This window comes from Pinus tabuliformis, chromosome 3_1 (assembly GCF_031772625.1).
Source record: "Pinus tabuliformis cultivar Carrire ecotype Pingquan chromosome 3_1, CPIR1, whole genome shotgun sequence".
Lineage (NCBI taxonomy): Eukaryota > Viridiplantae > Streptophyta > Pinopsida > Pinales > Pinaceae > Pinus > Pinus tabuliformis.
In genome coordinates, this window is record NC_142301.1 from 380,912,260 (window position 1) to 380,933,359 (window position 21,100).

Consider the following 21,100-nt stretch of genomic DNA (forward strand, 5'->3'; position numbering starts at 1 on the left):
TGGGAAAACTAGTGTCTATTCAGAATTTCTAGTCCCACTAAGACGGGTAGCTATCTTAAAAACAAACAAACTAAAGTCACTTTTGCTTTCCTTTACGAGAGATAGATGAGAAAGAAGCAGAGAGTACCAACCTCAGTCTTTCACTTGGCTCCTTGCTTGTTTCCTTTCCCCTTCGACAGAATCTCGCCACTGCTTCCTTACTTGTCCCGCTTCAAAGAGCACCTATATAATCACAGCAGCATAATACCATCAAAGCATAGAGATCTATCACTATAAACAATATAGGATCAAATATATATTGACCATACAAATGCATATATCAACACAATATTCGGAGATACACAAGAATATGGAGGAAAACTCAAATAGCTTTATTGATAAAAGTAGTAGAAGAGAGGATTACAACCACTTGGTTTGACCCAGTGCCATCCTCCCAGCTTGAAATCCCTCTTCACCTCATACAAAGAAAGATCACCCAACAATGTCTTCAAAGAGAAACCAACAACACTTCTTTTCAAATTACCAATTTCCAACCTCAAGATCTCTGGGATGAGGGATCCATATATAGATATTTGCAGGGGGGTGAGTCAGCTTCTGGGATTTTGATTAGTGTCTTCTCTCTGATAGTTCTTGGTTCCATTTGGAGATTTCATGATCTCTTACTCATCCCTGGGTGAATCGAAGGAGGCAAGTGTCAAATGAGCAGCTTTTAGAAGATTCTTAGGGTTTCCACCTAGCAAACTTCTTGTGTCATTTGTCTACTCTCACTCATTGTGTCATTTGTCTGTTCTCACTCATCGCACCCTACAAAAGGGCTTTCCAGTATGCATCACACTTTTTGCATGTGGCAAGTGAGATGCATCGCACCCTTAGGACTGGGCAGTCTGTATGGTCCTGCTTTGACCGGTTATGAGTGGCTTTTCATGGAGAATTTCTGGGAGATGTTGTAATCAGCTGACCTTGCTCCTTTAGGGTATGAAACAACACTTTTAGGGACTTAGAAGCCCTTGGTTTATGGACATATGTGATTGGGGTTGCAGTGCCCAAATATGTCTATAACAGTTGCCCCTAAAGCATGAGGTCGTAAATATTTTGATGTTGGGTGAAATGCTTTATAATGAGGATCCGAGGTTTTTTGAACTCGAAGGTGACTTGTAATAAGATACAGTACAATACATTATCTTCATAATATTTTCATGATCTAGCTAAGGCGGGCATTCCCATGCTCAACTTGATAAATTCATTTTCATGTAAATAGGATAGACAACCGTCTGTGTGCAGACTGATGATTCTGGTAGAGCTATCATCCCTTAGTTTGGATGATTATCTGTGCAGCAATGACGTACATTTGATGCCTTTATTTTCCTGAATATATCGCAGCCTTGATGGATGAAACTAAATCCGGGGTCTTCAAAACTCATTCAATCTTCGCCCGAAAGTACAAATCGATCCATGTGAAAAGATGTTCTGATGTCGAACATGGAAGGACATCACCTGATTACTAGCCGATGATGTAAGATGTTAACAGGCGTGAGAGGAATCACCGATGATGATGATGACCCTCAAGGTACTGCAGTACAATTCACATGGTGTGAATACATGAGTCGATGTCGAAAAACACGTAAAATCTTTCGGTCGAAGGCCATTAATCTAGACCTGTCGCCGGAAGCGAGGAACTTGCCATTGAGGCATGTAAGCTTCAAAGTACTGAAAGGGTTGTTCCTAGGTCAGCTTCTTGGATAATGAGCTGATGTCGACAAGAAGTGACCCGTCGTAGGAGGGCATTGATGGATCCCACATCTACGACACCGAACGAAGCAAATGATTTTGTAGGGGTGAAAACGGTGTGATGATACAAGGTTCAGGTTGGCGGTCATGAAAGAATGAAGCATGAAGGTATTGTAGTGGATGAGACACAATCTGGGTAGGTGAATTCTCTAAATGACTTCTCTTGAACATATCGGTGACACTGAAATGGATTGGTAGCATTAACCTCAAAAGTGGATGGTACGGTGGACCAATGGTGATATGACCGGTGAACAAAATAACGCAACCTGACTCAATCATGGTGATGGAGTGAAAGTGTCATGTTCAAGAGTGACCTACTACCAATAAAGTTTCTTCAAGTTTTCTTCCCAATTTTCCCCAGTCATTTCTGACTAGTACCTCTTTATTTTTGTCAAGCTTGAGGAGGATAACATATGCTTGTTCTATAATTTTCCCTTCGGGCAAACCCGTCGCTATGTTTTAACGAGCCTAACGACAGTGAAACTCGCTGTTGTCTGAATGGACAAGTTTGTCGCTATTGTTTTAACGAGTTTAACGACAAGGATAACTCGGTCCTTTTCAATTTTAGAGAGTCTGAAAGGAGACAGAAAGGAAACTCCAATATTCCTTTTTCATAGTATAATCCCTTAAGTCCGAAAAAGTATAAAACAATGTGAAAGGGATGACTTTTCGATAGTTTTAACGAGCCAAACAAGACAAACACTCGATCTTTTTTGTGTAATAATCCCTCAGGTCCAAAAATATTAAAATCTAGAGGAGGGATGGCACTTCTAATCACTTTAATGCGCTGGAGAGGCCAATTGCTCAGCAATCTTTTCATATTTTACGAGTCAGATGAAAAGAACTTAAAGGAGACTCGTTTTTGAGGAATGAGTGATATTTCGAGTAGCAGCTGGTTCCAGGTGAGGGTTGGAACTTTCCAATCACGACAGTGTTAAGAATATGGCTAACAGAATCACTCGTTGCAGCTGTTACTCAAAAGGGGTAAACAATCAAATGGAGGCATATGATCGGCTAAAACGGAGTGGAGGTGATAGTAAGAACACGACCAAGGCTCAAAAGTTGATGATAATGCATTCGCAATGGTTATTTACCGGAGGTGGGTTCATTTTTTAATGAGCTTAAACTTTGGTGGAACATATGCTCATTGCTAGGTTTAATTTTTAACGAGCTTGAACTTTGCGTAAAACTGCTTGTGATAATGGTCATTGATATTCGATTCACCATTAACACTCTACTCTTTTGACGGTCGTACTACCTGTTCAATTGCTCCATCAAACTGATTAGAAATGAGGACATATGCTTCAAAAACTAGTTAAAAACTAATACCCTACTTAAATTACATGAAAGGTAGCTTAAAAACAGTTTTTTACCCCTCATTTTACCATTTCATTTAGAGTTGTGATTGTTGGAGCTGTGGAGGTGTTTTCCCCCTTGATTTTCATCAACTGATTCTGGGAGATTCTGTGGACAATTTTCGGCCCCGTCTGGTCCAAGTAGGAGCTAAACCTGAGCTCTTCAATTGCATTCTTTCCTTTTTGAATTCTGAGCATGTTTTCCTGCTTTTATGGGCCCCTGGGGTTTGAACATTTCGTTCTGCCCCCATCGCACCTAATATACATCGAAAAGTGCAATGCATCATAGGCTGGCCACTGGCTAGTTAGGATGCATCTCACCTAGTACACAGATAGGGTGCGATGGGCACAAGGAGGAAACTTTTGCACTGATTTTTCATGGAAATTTTGCCTGTTTTTTTTGCCAAATCAGGATCCTAATTCTTCTCTTATTTTCTTTTCAGAGATTCATCGGAGCAAAAATGGTTGTTACATGGCGTGAACGTGGGCATGAAGAAGAGTACATGGTTGCCCTACATGATATGGGTACGGTAACTACATTGCAGAATTGTGGCTTGCTCAAGTTCTTCCGCATGTATAGCATGAGGCAAAAAATCAACTTGTTGCAATATTTCCTCGATGCATGGGATCCTACCAACCAACTGTTCCAGATAAGAGGCAAATCCATGCCCATGACTATTGAGGACATCTATGTCTTGACCGGTTTATTGAGGCGTGGTGCCCCTCTCTCATTATCAGGTTCTACCCGCGGGGGTGAATCTGTGAGGGATTATATTCACCGATACTGTAGAGAAGGATCTCAGCTGAGCAGGGACAGCAAGATCTGTATTTGAGATGTCACAGACTAGTCCTTGAGGACTATTTTATTCACCTTTTCTAGATTGGCTAGTAGCGTGGCCCTTCACTTGGCCAATAGGTCCTATATGTAGTATGCCTTGGAATGCCTCAAACCCAAGGTATTCAACTAGTGTGATGCAGTACTTCCAGTGATCAAAGAACAGCTTACCAATGTGAAACACAAAAGATATAAGAACTTTGGCTATGGTTCTATTTTGACCACTTTCGCCTTGGTGAGGATCCCACTGATGTAGCCCCAGTACATCTCACTTGGCCTACCACCACCGACTGAGCCACGGATGCAGAGATGGGTCGACCTTATGGCCAGACATGCTGGTCAATCACAGGTTTCATTCTCTGATGCTTTCTTCGAGTGGTTCAACCATTAGTAGATGGCTTATGCTGAGTATCCATATGCTGGGATGGATTTCTGGGGTGACCTAGATTTGGTGCTGCCAGCTGGCGAGTAGTGGGGTGTCATAGGTAAAACTCTCTGACCATATCTCTCTTTATTGTTTTTATAGTGTTTTTGTGTTTTTCAAATGTTCACCAAGACTAATCAAAACTCATGTGATTATGCAGATATCGGGCCAGTGCGACCAGCAGTGCGTCCGAGAGTAGCAGCTGCCGTTCCAGTAGGAGAGGCTGTAGGAAGGGCCATTCTTCACGACCTGGATGTATCCGAGACCCTTACAGTGTTGCAGGATCAGATCAAGGGTCTCACCATTAGTATTCTGGACGTGAGGACCGATGAGCTGCTTCTGAGATTACAGCTCCATACCACTGGTGTGCCGAGCCGATGGACTAGGCTCTTACACACGATTGCACAGGCGGTGACTAGTTATCACCAGCACCATTAGATTAGGGTGCCCCCTTGCATTTTGAGTTTTTGGGTCATATGACTGATTTTGTCCTGGTCACAGAACACTATGTACAAAATATAAACAATTATATATATATTTTTGATTTTCGGAGCTTTATTTTGGTTAAGTTATATGATCCTGATGCAGTTATTGATAAAATGCTTTTCTTTTACAAATGTTGCAAATTTCTATCTAACACATAATTTGCTAAAGAATCAGTTAATGTGTTTAAGTTTCTGGAAATATGTTGATATTGAATAGAATCAAAATGCCTTTCCAAAATCTTGACCCTTAGGAACATGCGATAGATAGCCGGATTCCGAATGGAATAGATGCTCGTAAGCTATAGAATGATGACCTGTGAGTCTACCCTGACGACAAGTCGGCTTATGCCATGCGCGATGGCATCAGAGAGGAGTTCTATCAACGCGCTATATTCAATGATGTTATTCGTTGATTGACCAATACACACCCCTTTGAAACTCACTAACTCGTCGCTTGGATCAAAGATGGCCCAAGCTGCAGAAGATAGGTTATGCATTCTACAACTCGCCCCGTCGGCGTATCAAACAGATGATTCCAATGGGTTCGACATCTGCAACAAAATGCAAAAGTGGATTACCTAACCAAAATGATCACTCTTAACGAAAACAAAAATTTAACAAAAGCATATGAAGAGGTTACCATGCCGAGTCAAGCATAGTAACGCTTAAGGTATAACCCATTTCAGGGTTGCGACAGTGGAATCCAGTAATAATCTACTAGCTCATAGGCTCCTTTTGCTAATGCATGCTTAACAATGTAGGGACCCATCCACAAATACTGGAACTTACCTGCTCCCAATTTATCAGATTCCTGATCGTAAAGCAAGACCAGGTCACCTTCAGAGAAAACGCGGGGTTTGACATTCTTGTCAAATTGTGCTTTGACCTATTTCTTATGTGCTTTTTTAGCCAAGGTGGCATCACTACGGGTTTCATCCAGTTGGATTAACTCTAAGAAACGAGCCTCTTCCTCTAAAGTTCCGGGGAGGAGGTCAACTGTGAGCTTGAGAGACGAAATTTCACACTGAACCGGTAAGATTGCTTCCAAGCCATACACCAGCTCAGAGGGTGTAAACTCGGTTGCATTTGTTATCGATGTCCAGTATGCCCACAAGGCTGAGTACAGGATTAGGTGCCAACTCCGTTTATGGACTCCAATCATCCTTTGCAGCATGTGTTTCAGGACTTTGTTGATTGCCTCAACTTACCCGTTAGCTTGCGGATAATACGGAGTAGAGCTATCGTGGGACAGTCCTAATTTGGCAGCCAATTCAACCATCATGTGATTGTGGAAATGCGATCCATGATCTGTTACTATAGCTTGTGGAATGCTGAACCTGGAGACTACATGATTGAAAAAGAAAAGTGCTGTCGTTTCATCACTATTGTTTAATGTAGGCATCGCCTCGGCCCATTTCGTAAAATAGTCAACTACAACTATGATATACCCATGCCCCCTAGCCGAGGTGGGGTTACATTGCATGAAATCTATGCCCCATTTGGCGAATGGACCAATAGCAACTACTGGCTCCAAAGGTGGGGGTGGAATTCTAGTTTTGCAGTCGAAGGTTTGACAAGCATGGCAACTTCTAACTATGGTTATGCAATCTTTGAACGTTGTTGGCCAGAAGTATCCTACTCGTAAAATATTTTGTGCCATAGCATAACCAGATTGATGCCCCCCACATGTGCCTGAATGACAATCATTCAGGACTTTTTCGGCCTCCTCATGGGTGAGGAACCTTCGGAGAACTATATCGACACCATGACGGTAAAGTGTATCACCGACGATCATGTAGTCTCTTGCTTGGTATCGAGTATGTTGTTGTTCTGAGTGAGAGGTATTAGACCTATGCGTTTGGGTTTGGACATAGATGATTATATCTCCATACCACGGATCGCTTGAAGATATCATAAACAAAAATTCATCCACGAGTGTTGCTTTAGATGTTGAATCATTAGATGACGATGGGAAATCACATAGAAACTCCAAAAAAACTAGAGCTTTCTTTGATTTGGATTTTACGAATTCCAGATCAAACTCTTGAAAAATTGCTATCCACTTTGAATATTTTCCCCCAAGCAACTGTCGCGACAAGATGTAAGTCATGGGGTTGCAATATGACAAAATGGTAGTTTTTCGAAAGAGAACATAGTGTCGAAATATCTGTATTGCTTGAACAGCTGCGAGAGCCAGCTTTTCAACATAGGAGTACTTTCTTTCTGTATCATTTAAGTTTCGACTCAAATAATAAACAGGATGTTTGATTCCATTGTCTTCTTGAACTAAAACCATTGCGATGGTCGTATTTGATACAGCCAGGTACAGGTTAAAGTCTCTTTGATAATCAGGAGCGTACATTAATGATGCTTTTATTAGGGATTCTTTTAGAGCATCAAAGGAAGCTTGCGTGACTTGATCCTAGTTGAAGGGTACTTCTTTTTTCAAAAGATGCGTATAACCTTTAGCAAGTTCGACGTAATTTGGAATGAACCTACTCAGAATGTTTGCTTTCCCTTCGAGTTTTTGAATCTAAAGCAAATTTGAAGGTGGGGGGAAATCGATGATTGCCTGAACCTTGCACGGGTCAAGACGAATTCCGTCCTTTGAAACTACAAAGCCAAGTAAATGACCAGAACCGACGCAAAACACACACTTGTGTGGATTGAGTCTTATTTTGTAGTGTTGGCAACGTAGAAATATTGCTCTCAAATGCTGCGGATGATCGGTCCGCTTTCGCGAGTGAGCCGGAAGATCGTCGAGGTATGGTTGAACGATGTTCTTGATGTCATGGAAGGAATAATTCATTGCCCTCTGAAAAGTTGCCCCTACGTTCTTTAAACCAAAAGGTAGCTTACGGTATGCGAATGTGCCCCACGGACAGATAAATGTAGTCTTTGACTGGTCCTGTGGGCGGATATTTATTTGATTATACCCAGAAAATCCATCCATAAACGAAAAGATTTCGCATCCGGCGCATTCATCAATTATCTGGTCAATGAAGGGTGTAGGGTAGTTGTCCTTTGGACAAGCTTGATTTAAATTCCTGTAACTGACACGCACTCTAATTGTTCCTTGCTTTTTCATCACAAGAATAATGTTCGATAGCCAATCAATTAGAGGAACCAGGTAAATGAAACCAACATGGAGAAGTTTTTCAACTTCTGCCTTAATGGCAGCGGCTTTCTTTGGGTGCACCTGCCGAAGCCGTTGTCTTACTGGTTTGACATCTGGATACATCTTAATTTCGCGTTCAACTATCCTCGAGTCAATGCCTGGAATTTCTACATATGACCATGCAAAGACATCTCTGAACTCGCGAAAGAGAGTGTAATATACTTCCAGTTCTAAAGAAGAACAAGATTTGCCGACATGAATATTTTCTACAACATCTGGTTTGGTTGAGATATTTATGGCGATAGTTTCTTCAATATTGGACAAATTTCGCTCAAAATCCATCGTATTTACAATACGTGATAGAAAATCAAAGACTGATGGATGATTAAGGTCATCGAAGTAATCTTCATTGTAATCCGCAAGATGGGAATGATGGTGGTAATCTTCCCATGGTGCCCCCTCTATGTTCATTGACTGAACAATTCCTTCGTCTGTAGAATGTACATGCGACCAAGGATCTGAAGAGGTACCATACTCTTTAGACCTATCTACCCAAACACTTGACAAGCATTCATTTGGGTTTGCCTCCCATGCCGAGAACATTGATTGCTACAATACTTCTATTGGGCTTGGAGGCAATGTCTGGTGATGATCCATGCTAATATCTTGTTCGGACATCTTCTAAATGGAAGATACCATATTGTAGGTTCCCACCGTGGCCACTTCTGCCAGGTTGTTTGGAGGTAGTAGGGCAAAAGTACCCATCAATGTAGGGTCTTTTAGCAGGTCTACTCCGATATTTTGAAGCAACTGAGAGCTTCTGTGGATCATCGGGATGCTTCTCGTAACTTGTGAAATGTTTGGGAGAAAGGTTTATTGGTCAACAATTGTAATTCCTCCTTGAAAAGGAAATGCAATCTTTCTGAAGTACGTTGACACAACAGCAGCCATAGCATAAATCCAAGGCCTTCCCAGTAGGATGTTATAATTGAGATTTCCATTGATAACTTCAACATCAATTTCTACTGTTTTTCCCTCCAGTTCAACTTGTAAGTTATTCAAAATCCTGTATGGATTGTATGTTCATCCATCAAATGCTTTTAACGTCATTGACGATCACGACAAGGGTGGTGATCCTAAAGTTTTCCAGCAACTCATTGACATAATACATGTAGATTCCCCCTCATCAATAATTGTTCGATGAACAGTTTTGTTGAGGGCTTTCACTTGAATGAGGAAAGCGAGTTGAGCTAGTAACTGAGGTTCATATCCTTTATGATTAAAGGCCACAAGATTGGAATCCGCTGGGTCAATCCCACCTATTGTTGATAATGGAGCCTGCTTTTGGGAGGGACAATTTCGTAGTACTTCAAGTGTCGACATAGTGGACGACGATTGGGTCAGGTCCTCTACTATGTTATAATTCTGTGCCGCTCTGGCACGAGGATTAAATATCGATTTGTGTACTACTCCCTTTGGCGGCTTTATTGTTACCTCAAGAATGATGGGTGGCACAACTTCAGTCGATGTTGTTGTCAAACTACTAGGTTGATCAGTAGCCTTGCTGTTTGACAACTGTGGATTACCGTAATCTTTATTCCTTATCGATATCAAAGCATCATTTTTTTTTTTGAAATGGACAACATAAGCACTTGGGATGGGGAAGCATTGTTGCTAGCAACCAGATTGGTTCCTCGGTTCGGAAATGGGTTCGTTAATACTGTTGAAGTTCTTGAATTCTTAAAGATTTTCTTAACTTCAGCTTTATATGGACAATCTCTCGTCCAATGACTCTCATTGCATATGAGGCATGGTTGACTAGGTTTCCTTTGCCCAGAAGGGTTTGCAGAAGATTTTTCAGGAGACGAATCATCCTGTTTCTTCTTTTTGCTCTTCCCTTTCTTCTTGCCCCCTGGTTGCTTCGGTTCTTTGCCTTTGTCGGTCGACACAGCATTAACCTCCGAGGTGAGAAGTTCTTCATCTGCATTTTGACCAGAAACCTTACGGGCTTTCTTAGATGCAACCTTTGTTGATTTCATGCTTGTCGTACCTATCACGCCATCGCTGGCATGAGAGTCCTTGTTTGATTTAGGAGGAGGAGGAACGGAAAATTCTGGCCTTGGAGCATCAGGGATTTTGTCATAGAGCATGCCAGACTGAGTATAGATCAAGTCTAGATATTGCACATGAGCAATGACCTACTCTTCAGTGACGACTCCTCCCTTTTCCACATCTTCTGTAATAGAAGGTAACAAAGACTTAATAAACCATTCAGCTAGTAGCTGATTAGGGACATATTTTTTTACCATTCTACGATGACGTCGCCATTCATGAATATGATTAGATATGTGATTGGTCGTCGTCTATTTGAAATTGGTAAGAAGCTCTGTTCCTGTTTCGTACTTTATTAGTAACTGAAAATGGGTTAAAAAGGTGGCGGCATGGGTGCCGAAGTTATCAAATGAAGCTCTAGGAAATTCAATGTACCATTTTGCTGCCAGACTAGTTAACATTCACTGAAAAAGGTGAAGCCTAATCGAATCATCATTTAGAGTGTTGGAGGAACACCATAGATGAAAGTTCATCACATGATTAAACAGATCTTCACCCGGATTTCCATTGAATTTAGGAATATCTGATGGAAGTTTATGAGGAATCACCGGCCACCAAGGGGCATAAGCAATTGGATCGTTCATTAGCCGATTTAGATCTGGTAACTCTAAAGTCGCCATGAAGGGCAACTGTTGATTCAGGTTTGGCAAAGCGTACCTAGGATAAGATGGGATCGCCTGAGTAGTGGGTCTTTGCATACTAGCATAATGCATTTGATGTTGATAACTTTGATAAGGTGGCTAGGCATAACCAATTTGGGATGATGGATGATAACTATTTTGAATATACGGCTGCCCATTACCTGCAAAGCTTTATTACTCAGGTCCTTGGTAAGCTTGTTGGAATTGCGGTTGTTGATGTTGCACCAGCCATGGTTGTGAAACCATTTGCTGTTGCCCAATACTGGATGTTTGACCAAGATGAGGGGTAATGGTACCCATTTGAGCCTGAGTTGCTCCAGTTAAGGAGCCACTAATTGGCGATTGCAGTTGCATCATGGAGACAAGAGGCTATTGTACTATGACCTGAGAAACTTGAGGCTGGCATACAACAGGCAACGCTTGTACTTGCGACACTGTCACAATCATTGGTGTAGTGGGGATATTCGACACAAGTAGACTCGGTTGCATTGAGTATACAACTCTTGGTTGTTGAGGCAGTATTGGCACCCAACCATTGGATGTGATTCCAATTTGACCCGAATTCAATTGTGAACTCTCATATGGTTGTTCTCCCGAAGGGAACAATGAAAGGGTATAGTGCCCACCATACGACGGCAATCTAGTGCTCAAAGGAATGATTAGTCTTTGGAGACTAGATTGCCCAAATTGATACTGTTGTGAAGGATCAATTTGTTGAGATTCAACATAAGAAATTCTAGATACTATTTCGGACGAACAAATAGGAACAGACCATACTGTTGAAACGGTCCCTGGATGGACTCCCTCTAGCGGTTGAGAGCTAGTTGGGACAGATGGTATACCAGTGAACATTGTTGGAGTGGTGGCAGGAGGTTCTACTACTGCTGTATCAGACAACACAGTCCTAGATGTCAATGGTTGTCCAGACATATCAAGTCTATCCAAAAAACTTCCTAGTGATTCTACAAGAACTTGCGATGAAGGAGTTCTAACTTCTAAAGTAGAAGGATATAGGTGGATCCCAGTTCCAAAATGTGATGGAGTACTGGATGGAAGATCCTCCGGAATCTCTTCTATAGCAATTGATCTGGTGGAAGAGGTAGGCCGTCAGGTCCGTAAAATATTTCTGGTGCTGAAGAAGGTATAGATTCTGTAGCAACAGATCTTGGAGGTGTAAGACCTTTCGAATCAACCCTAGATGGAGCTAGTTCAGGAATAGAAGTGTTTACTATTACACTAGGATTAGTTCTAATGTCCTCTTGTAACTGCAGAACTTCTTCTGTAGAGGCAGGGATACCAGAAATGGTTGGAGTAACTGGAGTCTCAGAGGATGTTGAAACACAAGTTTCAAACAAACCAGGAGACTTTGACCCAGTTAAATGAGTTCGCTTGGCCTAGAATGTTTTCGTTTTCGGAGTCAAAGATTGCTGACTCATCAGTCTCCGCGAATGACGAGGTTTTGATTGAATTTCTTACATGATTGCAGATTATTTGATCAACTCAAAATAAGAGGGAAAATGTTATTCCGAATTAAATGAATTTTATACGCTTTGACACAACTTGCTTTTTCAATTTTTAAGAGTTGAGAAAAAGCTAAAGATGACTCTAGTCGCCTTCGATTTTTAATGAGCCTGAAGTGACAAGTGCTCAGATGGACCTTTTCCTTTAAGGATTCTGAAAAGAAATGAAAGAGACTACTCTGGAAATCTAGATAGAGGGATTACCAAACCAATCGCAAAACTACAGAATACTTTTACGGTACAACAGTCAATCTTCCTAAATGTTGTGTTCAGTGCATTGCGATCGATAGGGCGGCAGACACGGCTTCCTAAGGATAAAGGATATAGCCTATTGTGGTCTCCCAATATATACTCGATGGTACGTGGGAGCACAAGTCCGTACTAGCACTCGTCATCTCAAAGAGGAGGAATCAACCAACCTACGATGAAAGCAATAGTTACCAGGCTTTATGATGCCAGAATACATCTCTAGCCTAGACTTCTAGATGTTGTGCGTTAGGTTCCAAAGCATTTTTATGTTCATCAAATTTATTTTACGGTTGATGTTTCTTAAGAAGTTTGCCTTTAAGGTTCACCATGTGATGTAGATATACAACTCCTAAATATGCAATCTAAGATGATAAATAGTCGTTTACTCTTCTTTTTGCAATGAAAATCCTAGCTACTAAGGAAAGAGAAACGAAATCCTTTCAACATAGAGCAGAGAGCACACACTAGATGCACTGTCCTAAATCAAAATCAACAAGCAGTATAAATGCAAATGCACATGCATGTATTTGTTTTTTGCTTTCATAATGTGTGAATGACAAAAAGAATGCTAAGTACAAATCTGAATTATATCTTGTTTCAAAGCGACAGTACTAACGATTTTCTTTTCAAAAAACGAAAAGGAGACAAGATGACATTTTGCGATTTTGAATTGAAAACTACTTTTGACACTTGAAATACTATTAATTCAGATCAAATACAAGAGTAACAGTGTAATCGGCTATCAAAAAGAGAAGGATTCTTTTCCTTGACTGAAAACGACACTTGCGACACTTTCAAATCAAAAAATGACAGTCCGATTAAGCTACCATTTTGTAAATGTGAACTGTGAATGGCAAAAAATACATAAAAAAAAATTCACAAATCTTTGTACAATGGAGGTTGGATGATGCAAAGGAAGGGGGTTTCAACAGTGGTCTATTGATCACAGACAGCAAAACTCTTGAATAAAGCTGAAGACAGTGAAGAAAAAACCAAAATCTGGAGGCAGAAACAGTCTTATCTGATCATCGCACCTGTAACACAGGGAAACAGGGATGCATCTCACCTACTACACATGGGAGGTGTGATGCATCCAGATTGCCTAAAAGAGAAGGTGCGATGGTCTAGGGACGAGACTTTAACTTGGTTTTTGGTCACAGTTTGCAGCTTAGTTCAGGGATTTAGGCCGAGCTAATGATAGTCAGTAAATACAAAGTATAGGGGCTGATCTAATGAGGTTACTTGAGCTACCTCTAGGGCACTTAGGATGTTTGCAAGTCAATTGTTCAGTTCATAAACAAACTCAGAGATTGACTGAAGGAGCATTGATCTACTTTGCACTTGCATATCAAATGCGGTTCGAAGGCTAGCTGGCTTAACTTCAGGCTCTGTCTATGGTTTATGAATCAAACAAATAGAGACAAGCAACCAAACTAATTCTTCCCTAGTGGAGTCGCCATTTTGTTACTGGGAAAACTAGTGTCTATTCAGAACTGCTAGTCCCACTAAGATGGGTAGCTATCTTAGAAACAAACAAACTAAAGTCACTTGTGCTTTCCTTTACGAGAGATAGATGAGAAAGAAGCAGAGAGTACCAACCTCAGTCTTTCGCTTGGCTCCTTGCTTGTTTCCTTTCCCCTTCGACAGAATCTCGCCATTGCTTCCTTACTTGTCCTGCTTCAAAGAGCACCTGTAGAATCACATCAGCATAATACCATCAAAGCATAGAGATCTATCATTGTAAACAATATAGGATCAGATATATATTGACCATACAAATACATATATCAACACAATATTTGGAGATACACAAGAATATGGAGGAAAACTCAAATAACTTTATTGATAAAAGTAGTAGAAGAGAGGATTACAACCACTCGGTCTGACCCAGCGCCATCCTCCCAGCTTGAAAGTCCTCTTCACCTAATACAAAGCAAGATCACCCAACAATGTCTTCAAAGAGAAACCAACAACACTTCTTTGCAAATTACCAATTTCCAACTTTAGGATCTCTGGGATGAGGGATCCATATATAGATATTTGTAGGGGGGTGAGGCAGCTTCTGGGATTTTGATTAGTGTCATCTCTCTGATAGTTCTTGGTTCCACTTGGAGATTTCATGATCTCCTACTCATCCTTGGGCGAATTCATGGAGGCAAGTGTCAAATGAGCAGCTTCTAGAAGATTCTTAAGGTTTCCACCTAGCAAACGTCTTGTGCTATTTGTCTGCTCTCGCTCATCGCACCCTACAGAAGGGCTTTCTAGTATGCATCGCACTTTTTGCATGTGGCGGGTGAGATGCGTCGCACCCTTAGCACAGGGCAGTCTGTATGGTTCTGCTTTGACCGGTTCTGAGTGGTTTTTCATGGAGAGCTTCTGGGAAATGATGTAATCAGCTGACCTTGCTCCTTTAGGGTATGAAACAACACTTTTAGGGACTTATAATCCCTTGGTTTATGGACATATGTGAATGGGGTTGCAGTGCCCAAATATGTCTATAAAATGCCCCCCCCGCTCCCTTTGGTCCATAGTAAAGGATTCTTAGTTACCCTTTGCTACTGATCATCCTTCTTTTCTTCATCTTAATCCTAGATAAGGATTCTTCATTGCCCTTTGCCCTGGTTAGGACTACCTCATCCATTTGAACCTGCAGATTTGCTTTTTGTTGTGCTAGCCTGCCTTGTAAACTCTTACTTTAATGATTGATCAGATCCAGTTAAGCCACTCTTTGATTGACTCCATAGTCCAATTGCCTGAATACTTGTTCTACCCATCTGTTTTCTTAATTCCACCACCCAATCAAAACCAAACCATCATGAGCACTAAGAACTAACCTGAAATCCAACTTAAAAAACAAAGTTAAATTATAAAGAGAGAGCCCTCTCTGGACTTAGGTTGGCTAGAACCCGAGTCTAAAAGATTAGGTTTTTGGTTACCTCAGACTATTCCTTCTTTGATAACTTCTAGGGAAGACGTTTGAGTGATAACACATACAATGAATTTATACACTTGAAATTTGAGTAAACATATAAGGAGATAAACAAAAAATATAATTAAAAAAGAAGAAGTAGTTTTTCTTCTTTTCCCTCCAAAATATTTACATGTACCTCTTTTTAAATTTAAAGGATTTTGACTGGTTGACATATTATGACATGGAAATTACATGAAACTTGTATGGTCACTTTTAGGTTGAAATTTCCTCTAATGTAAGAATGCATACCATTCAAATAAATCCATAACGTATCTCTCACTAGTAAAAATATTCAAGATATTGCAATCATTAAATTGAATGTATTTATTATTTTTATTACCTTTTCTAAATAAACTAAAATTATGTTTGTGGGTCAGGTTTTTTATGGAGATGGGGTCAATAAAAAAATTCATTTTTACAAGTTTGTGGAATTTATTTTTGACACCACCAGTACGATCAACTCATTGAAAACTTTTCAATAACATAAAGTTTACCTCAATTAAGGTTTTGAACGAAAAAAATATGCCCATTAGAATTTTTGGCCTATTAACATAGGCCAAGTAATCATAAGGATGCCATGTGTCACCCACATGGCATCCCCCATACTTACATGGCATGACCACACCATTTGTGGATGGGTTTTGGGTTACCATGCGACGTGAATGTTTTTACACTCATAATACGTAAACTTTCATCTATGCACCATGTTTTTGAGGTGGAGACAAATAATCCACATAATTTTGGTGTCTTAGCATTGAGTTTTACTCACCTCCATCCACTCTAAATTCAATTAGAAAATGCCAAGGTTTGAGGTCGAAGACCGAAAGTGGAGCCCACTATCCCACATCATCTCAGGGTCTCAACATTTGGGTTTCCTTAACTCCTCACACTTGAACACTTTGGGCCCAATCGATAAGGACTGATATTCACCTATTATCACCGGGTCCTCCAAATGATCGCTCTTGAAACTCTCCTGAAGGTATGACAACTTGATGGCATAATTACCCTAATGGTGATTTTGAATTTGGGGAAGGGGGGACCCTCAATTAATCTAATACATCAATAATATATGGCTTTTTTGGTGTTAATCACAACTATGAGTCCCCCTCCTCTTAAAGCTTCAACTAGAAGTGGGGGCCCTCAATCAATATTGACCATCGACCTCTAGGCCACTCTCCACTTAGTTCCATTAAAAATATTGGTGGTCTAAAGACCTGCAAGCCCTCTAGGGTCTACCCCAAGCCATGTCACCAAGCCATGTCACCAATCCATGTCACCAAGCTATGTCACCAAGCCATGTCACCAAGCCAGATCACCAGGCCATGTCATCCCATGCCAGATCACCCTAGGCTTCATCATCACGACATTGGGTTGTCAAATTCCCCTCTATTCCAACCTCAATTGGAAATGCCTAGATCTGAGGTATGAGGTGTGAGAGTAGGGTTCCAATATTCATGGTTCCACCCCATATGTTGAACTCACGGGTAGCCTAGTGAAGGGTTCCACTACGACACAAATTTCATATTTCTCTAGTCTTCTAGAACCAGGAACGAAATATGGTAATAATTGTATTCATGCTATTGTAAGGTATGCACCATTTTCCATCCTCAGATTCTCGGACTCCCATATTCAATGACTATACAAAATATTGAGCACAACCCTCACATTGTTCATGCTATGCAAGCCCCACATTAAGGTTAAAATCATGGTTATCCTAGCCTAGGAACATCCAGTCCTCTAAGAAGTGTGTGACCTCTTAGATTCCTAGAATTGGTAGAGTTGGTTCACGTAACCTCAGGATAGGAATTAGTTTCTATTTCTTAGGATGTTGTTCTAACTTCCCTAAAACCATGTTTTCTATTTAATATGTAATGTGGATGAACAATGTAGAGAGTTTTGTAGAGCCAGACTCTCCTGGTTCAAACTCTCTTTCGTAGAGCTGACCAGTGCGTTTCATTTTTAATACAAACATTGCCATTTTTATCATGTTATCATAGCGTCAGGGCTAAGGAACCTATACGCTGGCTGGTGGGTGGTTATTTGAACTGATATCATTGCAGTTGTAAGGAAAATAATTTAATCGTCACTATTTTTTAGTGTACCTCTGCGACGAGTACACTGTAGCTCCTTCACGCATATTTTCTATCTTTTTTGTCACAGGAAAGACATGTATAGCTGCGACGACATCGCAGAAACAACAGGCACTTTTGCGATGATCTTGTAAGCCAAGAACAGGGCTGTAGATGCGTGAGGAAAGCCATGAACAAGGCTGTAGCTATGAGGGGAAGCCAAGAACAAGGTTGTAGCTGCGAGGGGAAGTGAATAACAAGGATGTCGCTGTTAGAGAAGCTGCATGGAGAAGCAAATAACAAGATTGTAGCTAACAACAGGAGGTCGTCTAGAGGTTGAGAAGGAAGCCATGGTGATCTGCATGTGTGCTGCGATATCAAACAACATTGAAGATCAGTGATCTGTCTCTGTCACAAATTTGGGGTAAATTTAACATCTTTTACTTGTCGATTTTTTTTTCTAAATTGCCAAGATGAATAACAATATTTTTGAAGCATGCATGAACAAGCATAACAAGCTTGATGGTTCCAATTATGCAAATTGGAAGTTCAAGATGCAGACTCTACTAGAAGCACAGAGTGCTTAGATGATTGTGAATGGGGATGAGCCGAAGACCGTGACTAGATCAGCATCGATCCCAAATTGGGAGAAATGAGAAATAAGAGTAAGGACAATGTTAAATATGTCAGTGAAAGATTGCATTATACCGCACATCAGAGAAGGTAAGTTAACTAACGAGATCTAGGGAATTCTGAAGGAATTGTATGAGATTAGGAATTCAAATCATCTTTTGTTCCTCAAAAGTAAGATCCTATCCATGAAGATGGAGGAGAATGAAACAATTGCTTCATTCGTAGTAAGGATTAAAGATCTAAAAACAAAATTATCAGATATTGGTCATACAATGGACAATAGAGATCTTGTAACCATTACAATGAATGGTGTCACTGATGATTATCAAATGTTCATCACTTGGATAAACGCCAGAGAGAAGATCTCGCATTTTGAAGAGCTGACAGGTATACTAATGCAGGAAGAAGAGAGGAGATTGACTCTGAAGCCCCAAAGTGCCGAACTTGCATTAATGGCGAAGAAGAACTTCTACAAAGGGAAAGGAAGTCCACAACAGCAAAACGGAACAAGTTCATAGAAACGACCAAATCAGACCCAAGGTATGCATCTGAATGAAAACCACTCTAAAACTAAATGTTTTTATTGCAGAAAATTGGGTCATATTACTGAGCAATGTAGGAAAAAAAAATATCATGAAGAATAACAGAAGTCAAAAAGACATGCAAGTCATCTCACGAATGGTGATCAGGTGTAGAATTTAAGATTGTTCATGGTAGATCATGATGAAAATGTTGATGCAGACATTTGGTATGTAGATTCGGGAGCATCAACACACATGACAGGGAATAAGCGTTCGCTGGAATATTTTAAAGAAATCAACGAAGGTGCACAAATTTACCTAGGTGATGACAGGAGTCATCAAATCAAAGGGTGTGGGAAATTTTCTGTCATCCTACCTAATGGTAATATCAAATAAATTTATAATGTGATGCATGTTCCTGGCATAACAAAGAACTTGATTTTTGTATCCATGATTACAAATCAAGATTTGAAAGTTGAAATTTTAAAATCTAACTGCTACATTAAAGATCTGCTAGATAGCATGAAGACAATTGCTACAGGGATCCGAACAGGAGGTCTGTACAAATTGGATGTGAGACCTGCACCGGTTCGAGCTTGACTATAGAAGAGCTTTGGCATCAGAGATTCGGCCACATAAACTACAATGATTTGTTGTTATTACAAAGGAAGGAAATGGTAAGAGATCTTCCTATGCTAAAACAAGTACATAATGATTGTGATGCCTATACTTTAGGAAAAATGCATAGAGAAGAATTCCCTATTGTTACAGGAAAATTTGGGCACATCAACCCCAACTTCCAGATCTGTATTATTAGGGCCCATCAACCCATAATTAAGTTGTTTTCATTCCCTAATGAAGTTAACCTACATCATGCTTGCCTCTCAAGAGTTTCATGACACCATTCATCCAAAAAATGTCCCTAAAGAGATCATCGCAGGTGGCCTTCTATCTGACTACAATGAATGGCAGGGACTACACTGTCTGGGTGCTATGCATAGTACATGGCCTTTGTATCACCTACGATGAGCGAGATCCATCGATTTTTTCAAATAAATCCATCGGATTCCCCATCCAATAGATGCTTCTCGAGGTTTCTAGAAGGATTGAGCTCACTTTTGGATGAGGAAGGAGATGAATGAACCTTAATCCATTATCCCTTCCTCCATGGAACCACTTCCCAATTATGGCAAAGCATTCATGAGGGCCATTAATGGCCTAACCTCCTATTGTTAGGTATAAAAGGACCAAGCTCTCATTGGCTGGTGTAGGTTGAGACTTCTGAAGCTAAGGAAATGCTGCTTGGATGAGATTGGTAGAGAGAGTAATGTTATCATGTCAAATTATTGTTTCCATGAGGAGAGAAGGGTTTGAAGCTAGGAGGATGACACTAAATCAGACATGCATCTACATGGGTTATAATCTTTCTTGCTATGAATAAGGAGTTCTATGCCTTTTCCCATTTATGTGTTATGTGATGTATATTGTACTTTCGATTCTATAATATGTTTAGTTAACAGATCGATATGTATGCTTTGATGGTTTTCTGTCTTGGCTTGTGTGCAGGTACCTTTCAGGTGAGTTAAGTATGAAAGGGAGTGGCAAAAGCAGTCAAAGGGAAGAGGGATTGAGTGAGATATAGGTTGGTACTTTTTCTCCTCTTTCTTTTATCTGTTAGCTATAGGAAAAGAAATGGAATTACTTTAATTGTTGTTCTAAACTTGCTACTAGGTCTAAGGGTTAGTCGTTCGAAAATACAATAAATTTGCTCGTAACAAAATGGTGACTCCACTGTGGAGTGATCCTATCCCTTATATTAGCTAATCAATCTCTTAGAACATTTTAACATACTTTACCCTGTGTTTTCCATCGAATTTAAGTCCAATTCATTGAAATTGAGTCAATTTTGAGCATAAAATTGTCATTCTGCAATCATTGCAGCTCTGTAACTGAGATAGTGCACTGAATGGCACCCTTTGCACAGAGACAGTGCTATGCATCGCACTATCCCTCACTCTGACCTGCGCTGATTCCTTTTGGATCGGTTTTCCCATTTAGGAGCTGAAGCCTTAAGTCAATTTTCAGTTGTTTGAATTGTTTGTTGGATTAAGATGTGTTCTTGTCTCTGAAAACAATCTTTGTTTCCTTGTTTCAATCTGATTTAGACTGGATTTTTAAATGTTTGTTTATGGATTTGTTTTATCATTTGCAGTCCTTAGTCAAAAAGTAGTTTTAGTCGATTGTTTTGATAAAAATGAAGTGTCGTAAACTCTCCCTTCATTGAATAATCGATTGATCTATTTTGTGCATCTGATTCATATTTTCATTTAGGTGTTGAAAATCTTCGTTTCCTTAAAGTTGAAAGTGTCGTTTAGTCTT